This window comes from Macaca nemestrina, chromosome 18, assembly GCF_043159975.1.
Source record: "Macaca nemestrina isolate mMacNem1 chromosome 18, mMacNem.hap1, whole genome shotgun sequence".
NCBI classification, from domain to species: Eukaryota; Metazoa; Chordata; class Mammalia; order Primates; family Cercopithecidae; genus Macaca; species Macaca nemestrina.
The window spans coordinates 56,732,268-56,747,161 of record NC_092142.1 but is presented as its reverse complement, the minus strand read 5'-3'; the positions used below and the strand labels follow the sequence as shown (position 1 = coordinate 56,747,161).

The 14,894-nt window shown below is 55.4% G+C and overlaps 1 protein-coding gene across 23 annotated transcripts in view; it reads right to left on the bottom strand.

Annotated features, from left to right (window-relative positions):
* The window catches only part of LOC105467351 (adhesion G protein-coupled receptor G1), a 61,990-nt gene that overhangs the window by 33,539 nt on the left and 13,557 nt on the right, over positions 1-14,894 (bottom strand). The window contains exon 1 of one of the 23 annotated variants that reach the window (XM_071084624.1): positions 9,732-10,031. The exons of 17 other annotated variants lie outside the window; for them this stretch is intronic. The gene's annotated coding sequence lies outside the window, so the exon portion shown is untranslated. Of the gene's footprint in view, positions 1-8,347; positions 8,476-9,271; positions 9,449-9,731; positions 10,032-14,894 lie in introns of those variants that run through there. 5 more of the 23 variants (XM_071084634.1, XM_071084631.1, XM_071084640.1 and 2 more) reach the window with 5 other exon arrangements.

Sequence of the window (14,894 nt, the reverse complement as noted above, 5' to 3'; positions counted from 1 at the left end):
AAAAGATGCACAGATGGAGAACCTGAGGCCCATGTGGTTAAGTGACTTGCCCAAAAATGCTTCCAAGGTCAGGGGCTTTCCCTGCCTGGTCAGGACTGTAGTGCCTGGCAGGGAACCTGTGGCCCTGGCACTTGTAGAGTTGCCAGAAGGCTTGGCCCTCCCTATGGCCAGCTAGCCCTGTGGCAGAGCTGGATGCCCACAGACACAGACACACACAAACCTCATCCTGTGTGGCACAGCAGCTGGCCACAGCTGCCATCTGAGTTTGAGAGAAACCAAGGCGGACTTTCAGAGTCCAACTAGTTCCAGTCTCAGTTCCACCTTTTACCTGTTGCAGGACCTTGTGTAAGTCACTCAAAATCGGGCTAATCATAGTGCCTCCCTCTTGAACCCAGAATGACGGTGTGATCTTGTCTAGAATCTGGTGTGAGTGCTCTACCTAGAACCGTCACCACCTTGCCCCTCCAGGCCCGGAGGGAACACAGACAAAAGGGGGTTCCCAGAGTTCTCCCCAGCTACCTCCCTATCATCATTCCTGAGACCTAGCTCAGAGGACACCTCCTTCAGGAAGCCCTTCTCAACTCCCTCCAGTGTCAGTCCCAGCCTCCTTTGGTTCCCACCACTGGACGAAGCCCCTCCCACCCCCTCTAGCCTCCTCCAGGTAGTGGGAGACGGTGCATTCCCTCCTCCTTGGTCAGCCAGGGAGCACCTGATCCATCTCTGTGGGCAGGCCCTGGTTGTACAGAGGTTGCCGGATAAAGGCTGTGGGGATGGACAGTGAAGGAACTAAAGGATCGATGCATCCGCGACGCCCTCTACAGGAGCCAGGGGGAAGGGCGCTTCCTATCATGACCACCAGGGGGCGCCAGTTCCCAGGGCCCGGAGCATCTGGAACAGCAAAGGGACCAGGGTCTCTGCTGGGGACAAGGACTCGGTACTGCCCCGCCCTGGCAAGGACGGAGCACATCTGACCCCCCAAGCTCTCCATTAGCTGAGCGGCTACTATCTGCCAGCCTCTGTGTTGACCCGTCCCACCCCCACATCTGCACTGATTCTCACTCCAGCCCAATGAAGTGGGCACTGCTATTGATCCATTGCACAGATGGAGAACCTGAGGCCCATATGGTTAAATGACTTGCCCAGAAATGCTCCTGAGGCCAGGGGCTTTCCCTGCCTGGTCAGGACTGTAGTGCCTGGCAGGGAACCTGTGGCCCTGGTACTTGTAGAGTTGCCAGAAGGCTTGGCCCTCCCTATGGCCAGCTGGCCCTGTGGCAGAGCTGGATGCCCACAGACACAGACAGAACCTCATCCTGTGTGGCACAGCAGCTGGCCACAGTGACAGAGGCACTCATGGGCCACAAGCCAGAGAACACACATGGAGTCTGAGTTTGAGAGAAACCAAGGAGGACTTTCAGGAAGAGGTGGCTTTTGAACCGAATAATTGAGAGCAGCATTAAAAGCAGGAGTGTCCCAGGCAGGAGCTCGGTGTCTCCTTCCTGGGCCAGTCCTCCCTCAAATAAACCTGGCCCCTTCGATCATGAGCCTATCCCCTGTGTCCCACCATGTGAAATGGAACCTCAATTTCTCAGGCCTCGTCAATTCAGTCATAGGTCAAATAGGCTCAGCATCTTGCCCTGGTGGCATCACAGGGCCCTTTGAGAAGAAGGATGTGGAAGTGTTTTAGGGAAGGGCACCATTTCCCAGGTTGTGATTTGTAAGCATTTTGATTCCTTTTGAAACTGCCTCCTGCCACCTCCGACCAGCGGAAGGAAACCCAACATCTGGGGACAAGGACTCCCAGACCCCTTCTTTCCTTCTGCTTCCTGTCAGTCTCTGTTGCTGTCCCCCCTGATTGTCAGTCCAAATGCCACTTTCTCCAAGCAGCCCCTCACTGCTACCACCAGTCTCCACCTGTAAACTCGAAGCTGACAAATCATTTGGAGAATTTGAATCCAAGGCCCAAAGAGGGCCAGTGACCTACTGAGGTCACACAGCAAGCAAGGAAGGAACTGGCCAGAATCCATGCCTCTCCCTGGCTTACGGACCTTCAAAGTGAGCCTTCACTACTAGTAGCATGGCTGAAGGACAGAGCAGAACCACTGCCTCACTTCAGCCCTCCTGGATGGGCCCTTGAGAGTAAAGGAGGGGAGTACAGGTAGTGAGCTCCCCATCATTGGTAGGAAACAATTGAAGTGACATGGGGTTCCATGGAAGAAATCCAAACACACACAAGGGACCAACTGTCCCCACCACTTCCTGACTCATCCCCACTCCACCTCAGCTGTTTGAACAACTACTCCAAGGTGGACAGCTCTGGCTCCATCAACATGCTTTAGGCTTGATGGGAGGGGCTGCCTGGCTTCCTTTAACCTAAGGGGTAGACTCTAGAGCCAGACTGCCTGGGTTCAAATCCTGACTCCCTCACTAGCTGTGTGTCCTTGGGCTAGTTACTCACCCTCTCTGGGCCTCGCTTTCCTCACTTGTAAAGAAGAATAAAGAAATCAAGCTCACCTCAAAGGTCATTGTGAGAATTAAAGAATTGATGCCTGTAAAGGGCTTAGAGGCAGGCGCCGTGAGTCTCAGCTAAGTAGCTCTACTTTCGAAATAGCTCAGCCCCTGGGCCTGTCACAGGCCCCTCCTCCCTGTTTCCCTCTCTTCCTTGCGGCCCCCAGCAGCCAGCTCACCCACCGGAGCACCTTGAGGGGAAATTCTTAGAGCATGAAGCTTCCTTTCCGGGAGAGTGCAATGGAAGGCCGAAACCCCACCCAGAAAACTTCCCTCCTCCAGACGCCCACTGGGGCAGGAGAGCTGGGCTGGGGACAAGGAAGTCGCCACGCAGATGGGGCCAGGGGGCACTGTCCCGCTTGTCTGCTTAGCGCCCTTCCTTCATCCCTGCCTATGCCACCCCTCCAGGTCTGCCCCCCACACGCACAGCTGCCAGCTGCCCACCACCCACCCAGGCACCAGGGATGTAGCATGAGTCTCCGCACAGACCCCTGGGACCTGACCTGTCTCTGCCTCTGGAGCTGCAGAAGCCCAGCGCTACAGGGCCTCAGCCATCAGGCGCTCAGTACCAAGCACGGCCCCACAGGCGAGGGCCTTGCCTTGGCTCACACAGAGCTAGAGGGAGTAGCTGAGCAGGGGGCATTCTAGCAACATCCCCACAATGATAATGTCAGTGGCGACGTCCGTGGTATCACACCAAACCCTCAGAACCACCCTGTGATGCCGGTCCCACTGCTACCATTTTACAGATGCGGACACTGAGGCTGGGGAAGGCTGTGTGTTCTGAGATCACATGGGCATGGTGCCAAGCCTCCCCCTCCTTGTAGAGCTGGCATTGGTAAAGGCCCCGGAGATGTACATCCTTTCCAACCCCCTGGCTTTAGAATCCCCCCAAAGGGAAGGAGAGGAGAATGGGGAGTAGCACAGAGAATCCAGCCTGGGAGAGAGGGTGCTGGGGCTGAGGCCCAGGGAAGCCGCTGCCACCCACAGCTTCCAGAGCAGCCGCCCTTGACTTCAGACCTTCCGTAAACACACACAGGACAGAACAGGCCGGTCCAACCTGACACAATGGGGGCCACATCATGGGGTTCCCCAAGGATCCAACAGAGTGGAGGATGGCCGGAGTTTGTCTGAGACCCCACCCCACCCCCAGCCCATCCCCTGCCCCACCCCCAGGGCTCCAGCTCCAGACCTAGCTCAGCCCTGCCCCTCTGCACGGTGGGCAGGGGGGACCCACGGCTCACTTTCTCCCAGGGGGCCTGAGTCACTTCCGTGTGGAGCCACGAGTCACCGCTGCCCAGGCCAAGCTCCTGGAAAACCCATTTCCTCGGAGGATGGAGGTGGAAGTTGAGTGGACAGGACCTGGATGGCTCTGGGATTAACCCTTCCCGGGCAGGCGCCTCTCTGCCGTCTCCTGCCGGGAAGACTCACGAAGCTGGCTGTCCACTGCTTCCTTCTTCCCTTTACACACAGCGGCCACTGCCCGCCCCTGAGCACAGTCATCCCACCCCCGGACCTTTGCCCCTTGCTGTCCCTTTGCCTTGGATAACACCTAGCCCTGTGACATTCCACTCATCTTTGAGACGAGCTGAGACAAGTCGTCCCCATGAAGCCTCAGCTACCCGTCCATTCCTTGCCAAAAGTAACCCGTGTTCCTGCCGGCCCACAACCCACCCTCAACATGACACGCTCCCCCATTGCCACAGATGCTCACATCAGAGGCTCCCAAGCCTGCCGGTGCTCAGACCTCCCCCTGGGAGTGAGCTGAAATGCAGATACACAGTCCCGGCCCACAGAGGGTCCGATGGGGTGGGCTTGGGAGCTTGGCTGTAACAAGCATCCCGTTGATCAACACACTGCAGGCTTGGGAACCAGGGGCTTATGAACCAGAGATAGGCACCAGCAGCCCTGGTTTAGAGATGGTCAGAGAGGGGAGGGACTAGCGACGCATCCCTCAGCTGCTAGATGGCAGGGCCTGGACTCGGGGCCAGGGCAGCCTGCGTTCCAGCACCGCCTCTTCCCTGCCCTGTGACGCGGACCCATCAGGCTCCTCTGTGGCTCCCCTAGCATTTAGCAGGGCCCTGGAAGGGGCCTCCTGAAAGACATCAGGAGAAGGGCAGGTATCGGGTGGGGGGTGGCGGGGTGGGAAGGGAGTCAAGGAGGGAGGAACGAGGGAGACCCGGAGGCGATCTCCAGGTTCCAGCCTAGTCTTGCCCACCTGGAGGACTTCCCCTCAAATTGATCCTCGCTGGGAGAGGCAGATGGGAAGGTCCCAGCTCAACTTCCACTGCCCCAGCTCCCCTCCCATCCGCAGCTGCTCTCCCGTGGGCTGCTGGGGCACAACACGGAGCTGCTGAGCCTTTGGAAGCAAGAATTTGGCCTGGGAGAGTCGGGGGGCAGGGTGAGGATGAACTCCTGCCAGTTACACAGGCATGTGGGTGTGCATGAGTGTGTGTGCCCGTGCATGAGTGTGAGTGTGTGTGCATGAGTGTGTGATGAATGTGTGTGCCCGTGCATGTGTGTGTGAATGAGTGTGCATGGGTGTGTGTGTGTGTGCATGAGTGTGTGTGCCTGTGCATGAGTGTGTATGTCCATGAGTGTGCCTGTGTGTGCGCATGAGTGTGTGTGCCCGTGCATACATAGTGACCCAGGGGGCCAGGAGGAGAAAGCAAGAGAAGGCTGGGAGCATCACAGAGGAGGCAAGTTAGCTCCGCAGAGGAGGAATGAGGCAGCCGCTCAAACAGACTTCAAAGCTGGGGAGGGGACAGGGAGGGCGGGGAACAGTGTGAAGAGCAGGGCTCTTGCAGGTGCTTCCTCCATGGTGGGTGGGGTGGCGTCTGAGAGGACCCTCCCTCCAACGGTTTCCAAACGTTTTTTATAAAAGTAAATCTTACTTGGAAATAGCATGTACCCAACAGCTCAAAGGAGACGCCCCTGTCAGACCCAGGTGGCACTCAGGGCCACGCCCCACTCCCAGCCCAGTCCCCTAGCCCCTCAGCCGCGCCCATGGGTCCTGGGATAACAGCTTGCAAAGGCTGAACCACTCCCCTCCCCCATTCCCACTCCCCAAGTGAATGACTGAAGTCCAAGTTAGGTGACCACAGAGAGCTCCCCAGGAGGGGTGTTCCAGGATCACTGGCGGAAGCAGAGTGACTTCAGTTTTCAGGAATTTTCCTACAATAAAGGAGAATAAAATGAAGCAAGCTGCTTGCCTCGGAGGCTAGCGGGTGCCCAGGGCTGACCTGCTCACTGCCCAGGGTGAGGCTCACACTCTTACACCAGACCTGCTGGACACCCGCCACCCCCCCCCCCAACACCGCCAGCTCAGGTCTCACTGTCCCAGTAGCTTCTGGTCCAGCCAAGTCCTTAGGCCACAAGACCCTCTGCCTGCCCAGACACACCCTGTGGGAAGACTGACAAAGGGGAGAAGTTGGGGCACTCCCTGCTAGCCTGAGAGGGAAGGACCCGCTCATGGGAAGGGACTCTGAGTCCTCCCATAGAGTCAGTTGTCCAAAGCCGGCTGCCCTTGTGCCTCCCGTATGTGGAACTGGGCATTTGCTTAAGAGGCCTCAGAGAAGCCAACATATAGTCACCCAGCCAGGAAGGAGCCTGGCCTTGGATGCTCCCACCTCCAAGCCTTTGCACACACTGGTCCTCCCTGTGATGCCAGCCTTGTGACATATCTGTGAGAGTCTCAGTCCCCTGGCCTCAGGCCCCCACATCCTCCCAGTCCCCATGCCTGGCAGGACGTCAGATGATGAGTGGGACTAAACAGGGGTCTTATCTGGTGCAGTGAAAAGAGCCCTGGAATCCAGGGAGATTCTAAGAGGAGAGGGAGGATCACAGCTTCCACTCACCAAGTGCTCAATTAGCCGCTGGCATCCTGCAAAGCACGTGGCAAAAAATTAATTGTTCAATCTTCACAATAACCCTAACAGCAGAGCCCGTGAATCATGCAATCCTCGCAGCAACTCGGTGAAGCAAATGCTATCAGTGTCCCCACTTTAAAGACAGGGAAACTGAAGCCCAAAGAGGTTAAGTTATGCCCAAGATCACACAGCAAATAAGCAGCCGAGCTGGGACTGAAACTCAGATCCGCCTAACCTCCGAGCCCAAACTTTTAGCCACTGTGGTCTTTTGAGTTCTTTCTCTTCTCTGGGACTCAGTCTCCCCATCTTTACCATGAGGTAACTTGCCAAAGCACTTTCAGGGAGCACTAGTCCCCATATTAGAGAAAGGGTTGGGGGTCATACTTTCTCTTGTATATTAGCATATCAAAGGCCCTGATAAGTCCTGCAGGAAAGAAACCCATAAAGCTTGGTTGGGAGTTTCCCAGCCCAACGTGAAGGTAGAGCCTTTTTTGCATGGACCCCTGTTATCAACACGGAGAAAAGCTCTCAGAAATCTCGTCGCCACACAGAAGCCTGCCAGCACCTCCAGCCCCCTCCCCCCTCTTCCCCTTTGAGCTGTCCCAAAGGTCATTAGCTAGCATGAGATGAGCTAGAGGAGATACTTAGGCACTCCCCAGGGCCACTCATCATCATCCCTGACACTTCCAGGAAAGAGGTCCCTGGTGCGCCTGGGGTATATTCGGGCCTATCCCACCTCCCTTCGGCCGGCAGCACCAGCTTGTGGGGAAAAGGGCACTGCCAGGGCTGTCCCCAGGTGCACCATTCCATTAAAGTTGGCCATGGCCAGCTGGGCCTGCGACTTCATCTCAAGCAGCTAAGACACTCAGGATGTTGGAAAAGAGAGAGAAAGAATATGAGGATGCAAGAATTTTAGGAGATGAGAATCAAAGCCTCTTAGAATTTCGGAATTCAATCCAGGGGTGGTGGTGCGTGCCTGTAGTACCAGCTACTTGGGAGGCTGAGGCAGGAGGATTGCTTGAGCCCAGGAGTTTGAGGCTGCAGTAAGCTATGATCGTGCCACAGTACTCAAGCCTGGGTGACAGAGTGAGATCTTGTCTCTAAATACAAATTAATAAAAAAAAGAAGAAGAAGAAGAAGAAGAAGAAGAAGAATTTTGGAGTCCAGGCACGGTGACTCATGCCTGTAATCCCAGCACTTTGGGAAGCCAAGGTGGGCAGATCACTTGAAGTCAGGAATTTGAGACCAGTCTGGCCAAAACAGTGAAACCCTATCTCTAAAAAAACAAACAAACAAACAAACATTACTGGGTATGGTGGCACATGCCTGTAATCCCAGCTACTCGGGAGGCTGAGGCATGAGAATCACTTGAACCCGGGAGGTGGAGGTTACAGTGAGCTGAGATCACACCACTGCACTCCAGCCTGGGCGACAGAGCAAGACCCTGTCTCAAAAAACAAAACAAAACAAAAAAAACTTTTAGAATTGATTGAAGAGACTTAGAAACTAAAGGAAAAACAGGGATTAGGAAGGCACTGGGGACACCAGCCTGTCTTGAAGCGATCTCAAAGAGCCAAAGAGCCAGCAGTCCGAGCACTCCGGTGCAGACCTGTTTAGCTTATGTTCCTGGGGTGGTCTGCAGCCAGGCATAGGCTCATGGCCAAGTCTCCACCTGGCCGTCTCCAAGAAGCAGCTGAGGCCAGCCTCCTGGGCGCCAGGGCATACGCCCGTCAGTACCTGCCCAGGGAATGTACATGCCTAGAGCAGGGGTGGCAGGAGTTAGGGGCATAAGGTTCAGACAAGCTCTGCAGGCAACTGGAAGCTTGGGGTCAGCCTGTCCCTTCTCTGGGCCTTATTTTCTCCCCTGTCAAGTGGGCGACACTGATGCCTGTCCCCTGCGTGCCTTCTCTGGAGTCAGCGCCCTCCAGGCTCCCGCAGGCTTCAGGATGTCTACAGGTAAGAACAGTGCTTACCTCCGAGCTGGCAGCAAGGGACAAAGAGGATGCTGAGCCATCTCCCCTGGCCTGTCCAGACTGTCTTCCCTCTCAAACCACAGCCGGACCTCAACTGTCTGGCTGAGGTTCCCCTTCCCCATCTGTGTTCCCACGTTGCCCAAGGCCAGGCCCTCAAGGTCAGCCTCAGTCACCTCCCTCCTTGTTTAGCAGTTCAGCTACCCCAGGTCTGGCAAAACTCCCATCTTTGGAGCACAGGACACTTAGCATTCCCAACGCTGGCCACCAACCCTCCCTTTCTTTTCTCCTCCCCCTCCTCGAGGTCCTGGATTGCTGGCTGAGGGGCTGAGAGCACCCTCCCCTATTAAGTAGGCTGAGTAGGACAAAGTTCTCCCCCACCAAGGCTGGGGGCCCGAGCCTGGCTGCGCCTGGGCCCCGTCCAGGGAAGGGAATTAGAAGCACTGAGTTCCATCCCAGCTCCTGAGCACACAGCACAGCATCACTGAGCATCAGGCGCTGTACACTCCACAGGCGGGGTGCTCACCACCTCCAGTGACACAACCGTGTTCATTAAGCTCTTTGAAAATGCAAAACAGGATTGTGAGCTTTTTACACATGTTCACGCATTTAAGCCTCCTCAAAACCCTTGAGACAAGTACCATCACACCCACTCAAAAAAAAGGCCAGCGAGGGCCAGGGAGGTCAAGTTATCTGTCTGAGGTCACACAGCTAAGTGAGTAATGAAGGTTGAATGTGAACCAGGGCCAGCTCCAGGACACGCGCTGTTCATCTCGAAGCCTATTTCCGCCCTGAACTTACCTGACTCTTAGAAAGCGTATCTCTTGAAAAGTGACAGTAAAGAAAGCTTCCCACAATGTGTTTCCATGGGTTCAGCTGGACGCCATCCTCCCAAGGGCCCAAATCGGGGGGCCCATCGGAACTCACCCAGGTGACCTTGGATCCCAGCCCCACTGGCGGCTGTTTCCTGCACTTCCAGTCCCCTCACGCCCTGGACTTGTCGGAGGCTTATTTCTGACCCCTGGGGTGCAGCCCAGGGACCCAAAAGAATCTTCAGCAAGGGTTGGGCTGCAGGAAGGGGTGCAGAACTCTCACCCCCAACCACTTCCTTTTAGTTGAAGCTGCTATCTTTAACTGCCCAAGTCCCTTGGAGTACCATCTGACCCCCCCAGGGTCCCTAGTGCCACCCCACCCACTGGCTACACCATCAATGTTGGGTAGAAGGGGGATGCAGGGGAGAGGAAAAAGATAAAGGGGAAGGGATGGGAGGAAAGAGGGGAGCTGGAGGGGAAGGAGAGTGAAGGAGGAAGACAGGGGAGAAGCGGGGAGCAGGGAGAGGGAGCAGGAGTGAGAGGGATGGGGAGGAGAGGAGGCGGGAGAATCGTACCTGGACTCCTTTGTGGCGTCAAGCGGACCATAGATACATTAAGAATGTGCATGGCAGACGAGGGGTTCTTGTTTGCAGGCAGTAGCCTGAGGGGCTGGTGTCAATCTCCCCCCCACCACCTCTTTTCAAGAGGACGGAGACTTTGAAGCTGTGCCACCCCAGCCACTGCTCCCTCACTGGAGCTTCAAACAAAGGGGACAGCCAGGGAAGAGAGGCTGAGAAGCCCCAGCCGCCAGCGCGGGAGAAGGGGCGCAGGTGACAGCAGCCCCTGGCAACCGTTGCCCTGGCAACCGTTGGCAGCTGCAGGGACTACGTCACAGCCTGGCTCAGACCCAGCAAAGCAACGTGGCCCCGTATCTTGTCCTGTGCCCAAGTCCTCAACTCAGACGCTGCCCAGGCCAGACAGGGAGCTGGCAGGAGGGAGGGCAGGGGTTAGGACAGCGATTTATAGAGATCCTGAGCCTGAGGGACACCTGCCTGTCTTGAAGGGACCACAAAGAGCCAGAGCTTCCAATTTCTCCAGAGAGGCAGAGCCCCAGGTTTTTACATGAAATCTGCAAGTTTGTCAACATTGACTTTAACACCAAATCTTTTTTTTTTTTTTTTTTTTTTTTTTTTTTTTTTTTTTTTTTTTGAGATGGAGTTTCACTCTTTCGCCCAGGCTGGAGTGCAGTGGCGCAATCTCAGCTCACTGCAACCTCCGCCTTCCAGTTTCAAGCAATTCTCCTGACTCAGCCTCCTGAGTAGCTGGGACTACAGGCACCCGCCACCATGCCTGGCTAATTTGTGTATTTTTAGTAGAGACGGGGGTTTCACTATGTTGGCCAGGCTGGTCTCGAACTCCTGACCTCATGATATGTTCGCCTTGGCCTCCCAAAGTGCTGGGATTACAGGTGTGAGCCACTGCACCCAGCCCGAAACCAAATCTTTTTTAGAACCCAGTGCAGGCCACCCAGTAACCAAATTATGCCTAACAATAGCTGGATTTGCTTCTAGAAGCTGCCAGACTGTGGCCCTGGCCTCAAAACAAGCAGAACACCCTCTAATCCCACCATTGGCTTTTGTGAGCACAATGTGTGCATCATATTTCTCTGAAAACTCCTTAGGGTCCACCTCCTCCAGGAAGCCTTCTCAGATTGCCACAGCCTACCAAGAATCCCCCTTCTGAGTTAGCCCTAGGCCTGGAGGTTCCTCCTGGCTTCCTTCTAGAGCTCCCAGGGGGCTAAGCACTCAGATTCTCTTTTTCCAGTCTGGGGAGGGAGGAAAATAGAGGCAGAGCTTCTGAAACTCCTCTTGTGTGCCAGGAACTACATTGGGCATTTTGGAGATCCATTTCTACCACTCTACAAGGTTAGCCCTATGGGACCCACCTTACAGATGGGGAAACGGAGGCTCGGGGATGTGACTTGCCGTGAGCCTCCTAGCTGGTAAGGGAGGGGTATGGAATTTAAACGGAGATCTTCTCTGGGACATGAAGATATCAAGACCAGTTGTCCATCTGGCGCTTGACTAATCCCTAACTCTCCCCCACGTTCCATGCTTGGCCAACTTTATTTGAACATCTCCAGTGACAGGGAGCTCACTCTCTTCCAAGAGGGCACATTCCTTTGATCTCTAAGTTTCTCATACCCACTGAATCAAAGGGGAAAGGGCATAAAAACTGTGGTATTCCCCAGACAGGGCACAGAAGAGAACCAGGAGTTAGAACCCCCACCGAGGTTTTCGGTTCCAGACCAGCAACAGGCCAGCAGATAGGGTGGGGTTGCTCAGGGGTGCAAAAGGTCCTGCGGTATCAGTCAACCAGCTACAAGCACTTTCTGAGAACACAAGCAGGGAACCCCACTGGCCATCACGTTCCGAGGGGAACGTCCGACAGAGGAAGGGGCTTTGGGGGTGATTTCTGGCAGACGCCATGGGAAAGGTAGCAGGGGCTTGGGGCTGAGGGGATGGCGTCTCTGCAACTCCCCTCCTCCCCCGCCCCTCCGTGGAGCAGAGCCAGGAGGCAGCTTCAGTCAGGAGGCCGCTATTGTCTCACTGCAGGCCCAGAGCTGGGTCCCATTCAGGCCCTATTTTTGGCCCCCGGAGGAAGAGGAAAAGAAAGCAAAGAAAGGACTTGCTGTTCTCTGGTGAAACCTTCTCCCGGAAAGGCTCACAGGGCTTGCCGGCCAGAGAAGGCGGCCTCTGTTGCATCAAAGGATCCTGGGCTTAAAGGGAGCTGGCAGGGGGCTGTGGTTCAGGGGACCTGGGGGGAGGTACAGACGAGGCACGCCACGTCTTTTACATACACTTAGTACTCACAACAGCAACCCAGAGAAACAGAGGCACAGCTTCCCCAGCCCCACCCATAGTCCCTAAACATCCCACTCATGGTAATAATAAAAATAACTGCAATAGCTCATCGCTGCCCAGAGCCAAAAGCCAAAGCACTGTCTTACTTCACACCTATAACATTCCCCACCAGGGTGGGGGCGGGGACCGAAATGATGAAGCTCATTCTGTAAGTCAGAGAACTGAGGTTCAGGGAGCAGCAGGACTGCTGAAATCACAAGCCAGTGACCACAAGCCTACTCCCGTCCCCCAACCTGATGCCACCCCATCCCTTCCTTGCAGTCACCAACTCCAGCCACTCTAGACTTCTATCCTCAGACACACCTCAGGGTCTTTGCACGCACTTTTCCTTCAACATAGCCCACCCTTTCCAGGACCCTTCTTTCCCTGACTGCCTCCTTCTCAGGCCTCAACTCAAATGTCCCCTCCTGTGAGAAGCCTTCCATGACTACCCAATTAAAATTATCTTCCGCATCCATCACTTGCTTCCATGTGATGTATTACTGTGATTTATTACCCTTACGGCACCCAACACTGACAAGACTCTGCAATTTGCTTACGTGTTATCCCTCGCTCAGCTTTGCTGTCTCACCTGTCTTGCTCACCACCTGCATCTCCAGTACCTAGCACAGTGCCTGGTCCACAGATGATCCCAGTGACTGCTAGATGAGTAAATGAAGACTGAGACGGAGCTGGGACTCTAACCCAGGGCAGGCAGGCTCCACACCTCTTCCTAAAAGGAGCCATTCTTGATAGATACCATAGAAGATCTAGAAGATCCAACCCAGAAGTGCCACTCAGGCTATGTGAGGGGTAGGGGATAGGGGACGGAGAGGGTTCGAGCACTGAGCCATCTCCACTCCCCCGCCCCTAACAGGATCAGGAGCACACACACCTCGCTGGGTGCTTGGCCAGAGAAGGGTTCCCAAGACTGTGCATAGCCTGATAGGATCTGATACACAAGGCAAACTCTCCTTTGCTTTCCTGGTAAAGGCTCTGAGAAGTCCTGCGGCATGGAAGCCTGGGAGCCCTTGCGTTTCCTATGCCTCTAGGGCCACAGACAGTTTGAATGAGTGCTGCATTAGAAGATGTCTGAGATTCCATCTGAATCTGTGAGCACTGAACCTTGGATTTTCTCTCTACATTAAAGCAAAATTACCACCCCCAAGACCCTCAAAGGCCCACTCCTGTGGTTCGGGCCTAAGGGGAGCCCAGGTAGCAGATTTGCCAATGAAAGTGGGGCACGTTCCCATTGCTGCAGACACCAAGCTCCTACCTGTGCTCCCCATGGGCTCTCCCAGGTAAAGCAAGGAGGAGAAAGGGCACGTGCTTATGGCCATGGGGTCCTGCAGTCTAGCAAGCTGGGGGTGGGGTGTATCCCAAGGACTAGTCTGCAGAGATTCATGAGGCAGCTGGGGCAGAGAAGGGAGCCATGCATGAGTACAAACCGTAGGATATGCACTTGGCCTCACATGCTTCCAGGGCCACTCTGTGAGGAGGTACTATCATTCCCATTTTATAGCAGGGACACAGGGACACGGAGCTTGCCCAGGGACACAGAGCTGGTAAAACTGGATCCAAAGGAGCATGACGTACTCCTTTCCCTGGGCTGCCTCTGTTGTCCTGCATGCCCTGGCATCAATATGGAGAGTCAGCAGCAGCTACTCCGTAGAGAGGGAACGGGAGGCTCAGAGGTGCTGAGCCACAGGGCCCAAAGCCTCGCGGACCAGGAACAGGGGCGGGGCCGGACCTTGCTCTCTCCTTTGCTCATGTGGTTTGCAAACACTACTGTCCTTCCTTGATCACAGTCACTAAAGCTTCGGACTCCAGTTTTCCAAACCCAGGTAGAGGGACAGAGACAGGACCCTGGGGCATGCCGCCACCTGCTGCAGGGTCTCCATGAAGAGGCACTGGCTGTCCTCTGCCACCATGGCTGGCAAGGGTGCTGCACTGGTCCCAGCTCCCACCACCTCCAGTTAAGGTGCCAGGACGCAGGCAGGAGAGGAGCTGGAGGACAGACCGTGTGCATCTGGTCCCCTAGGTGTGCGCACAGGTGGCATAGCCCCCCAGAGGGTGTGGCCAGCACGGCCATGGTGTAGGATAAGTACAGCTTTGAGGAAACTGTACATGAGGGTTTCTTCCAGCCTGGCCCACTGTCCTCTAGGCAGATAGGGGGCAGGGGGAGTGCCATGAAGTCAGGAAGGCCCCTATTCAGGTTCAAGCCTATTGGATAAGGGAGAGCAAGGGGCCCTGAAGATTACCCAGGTAGGTGTCCTGCCCCTCCTGACCTCCATCAGCCTCTCCCAGCTCACTCCAGTCCTCTTCGACTGGATGCCTCTCCCCATCTGCTCCCTCCCATCCAGCCCACTGAGCTATTTACACATGGACAGGAGTCTCTGAAGATGCATTCATGGCTTTCATGGTGGAGGTTCCTTGGAAGAACCTTGCCAGTTGACCAGGCTATGAAGAGGGTTTCCAGATAAAGGCACCACCTGCCCACAAGCACGGCCTGATACAGCTAGAATGACCCATGTGCTGCTTAGGGACATAACGACTTGGGGGAACGTGGGAATCGGGTGCCCATCTCCCCCAAGGCTGGGAAAGCTCAGGGCTGGAAGGTGCCATGAAGAGAAGCCCCATGCAATACCCAAGTTGCCTCTGCAACTCCCCTGCCACACTTGAACACCTACAAAGATGGGGAACTCACTACCTACCATGGGAATGGCCATCTGTGGCACTCTAAAGTCCAGGCTAACAGGCCGGAGACTGGGTTCGGGCCCTGCTACCACTGACTGCTCCGAGCTCTTGGGCCTGATTCCTCATCTGTGAAATGTG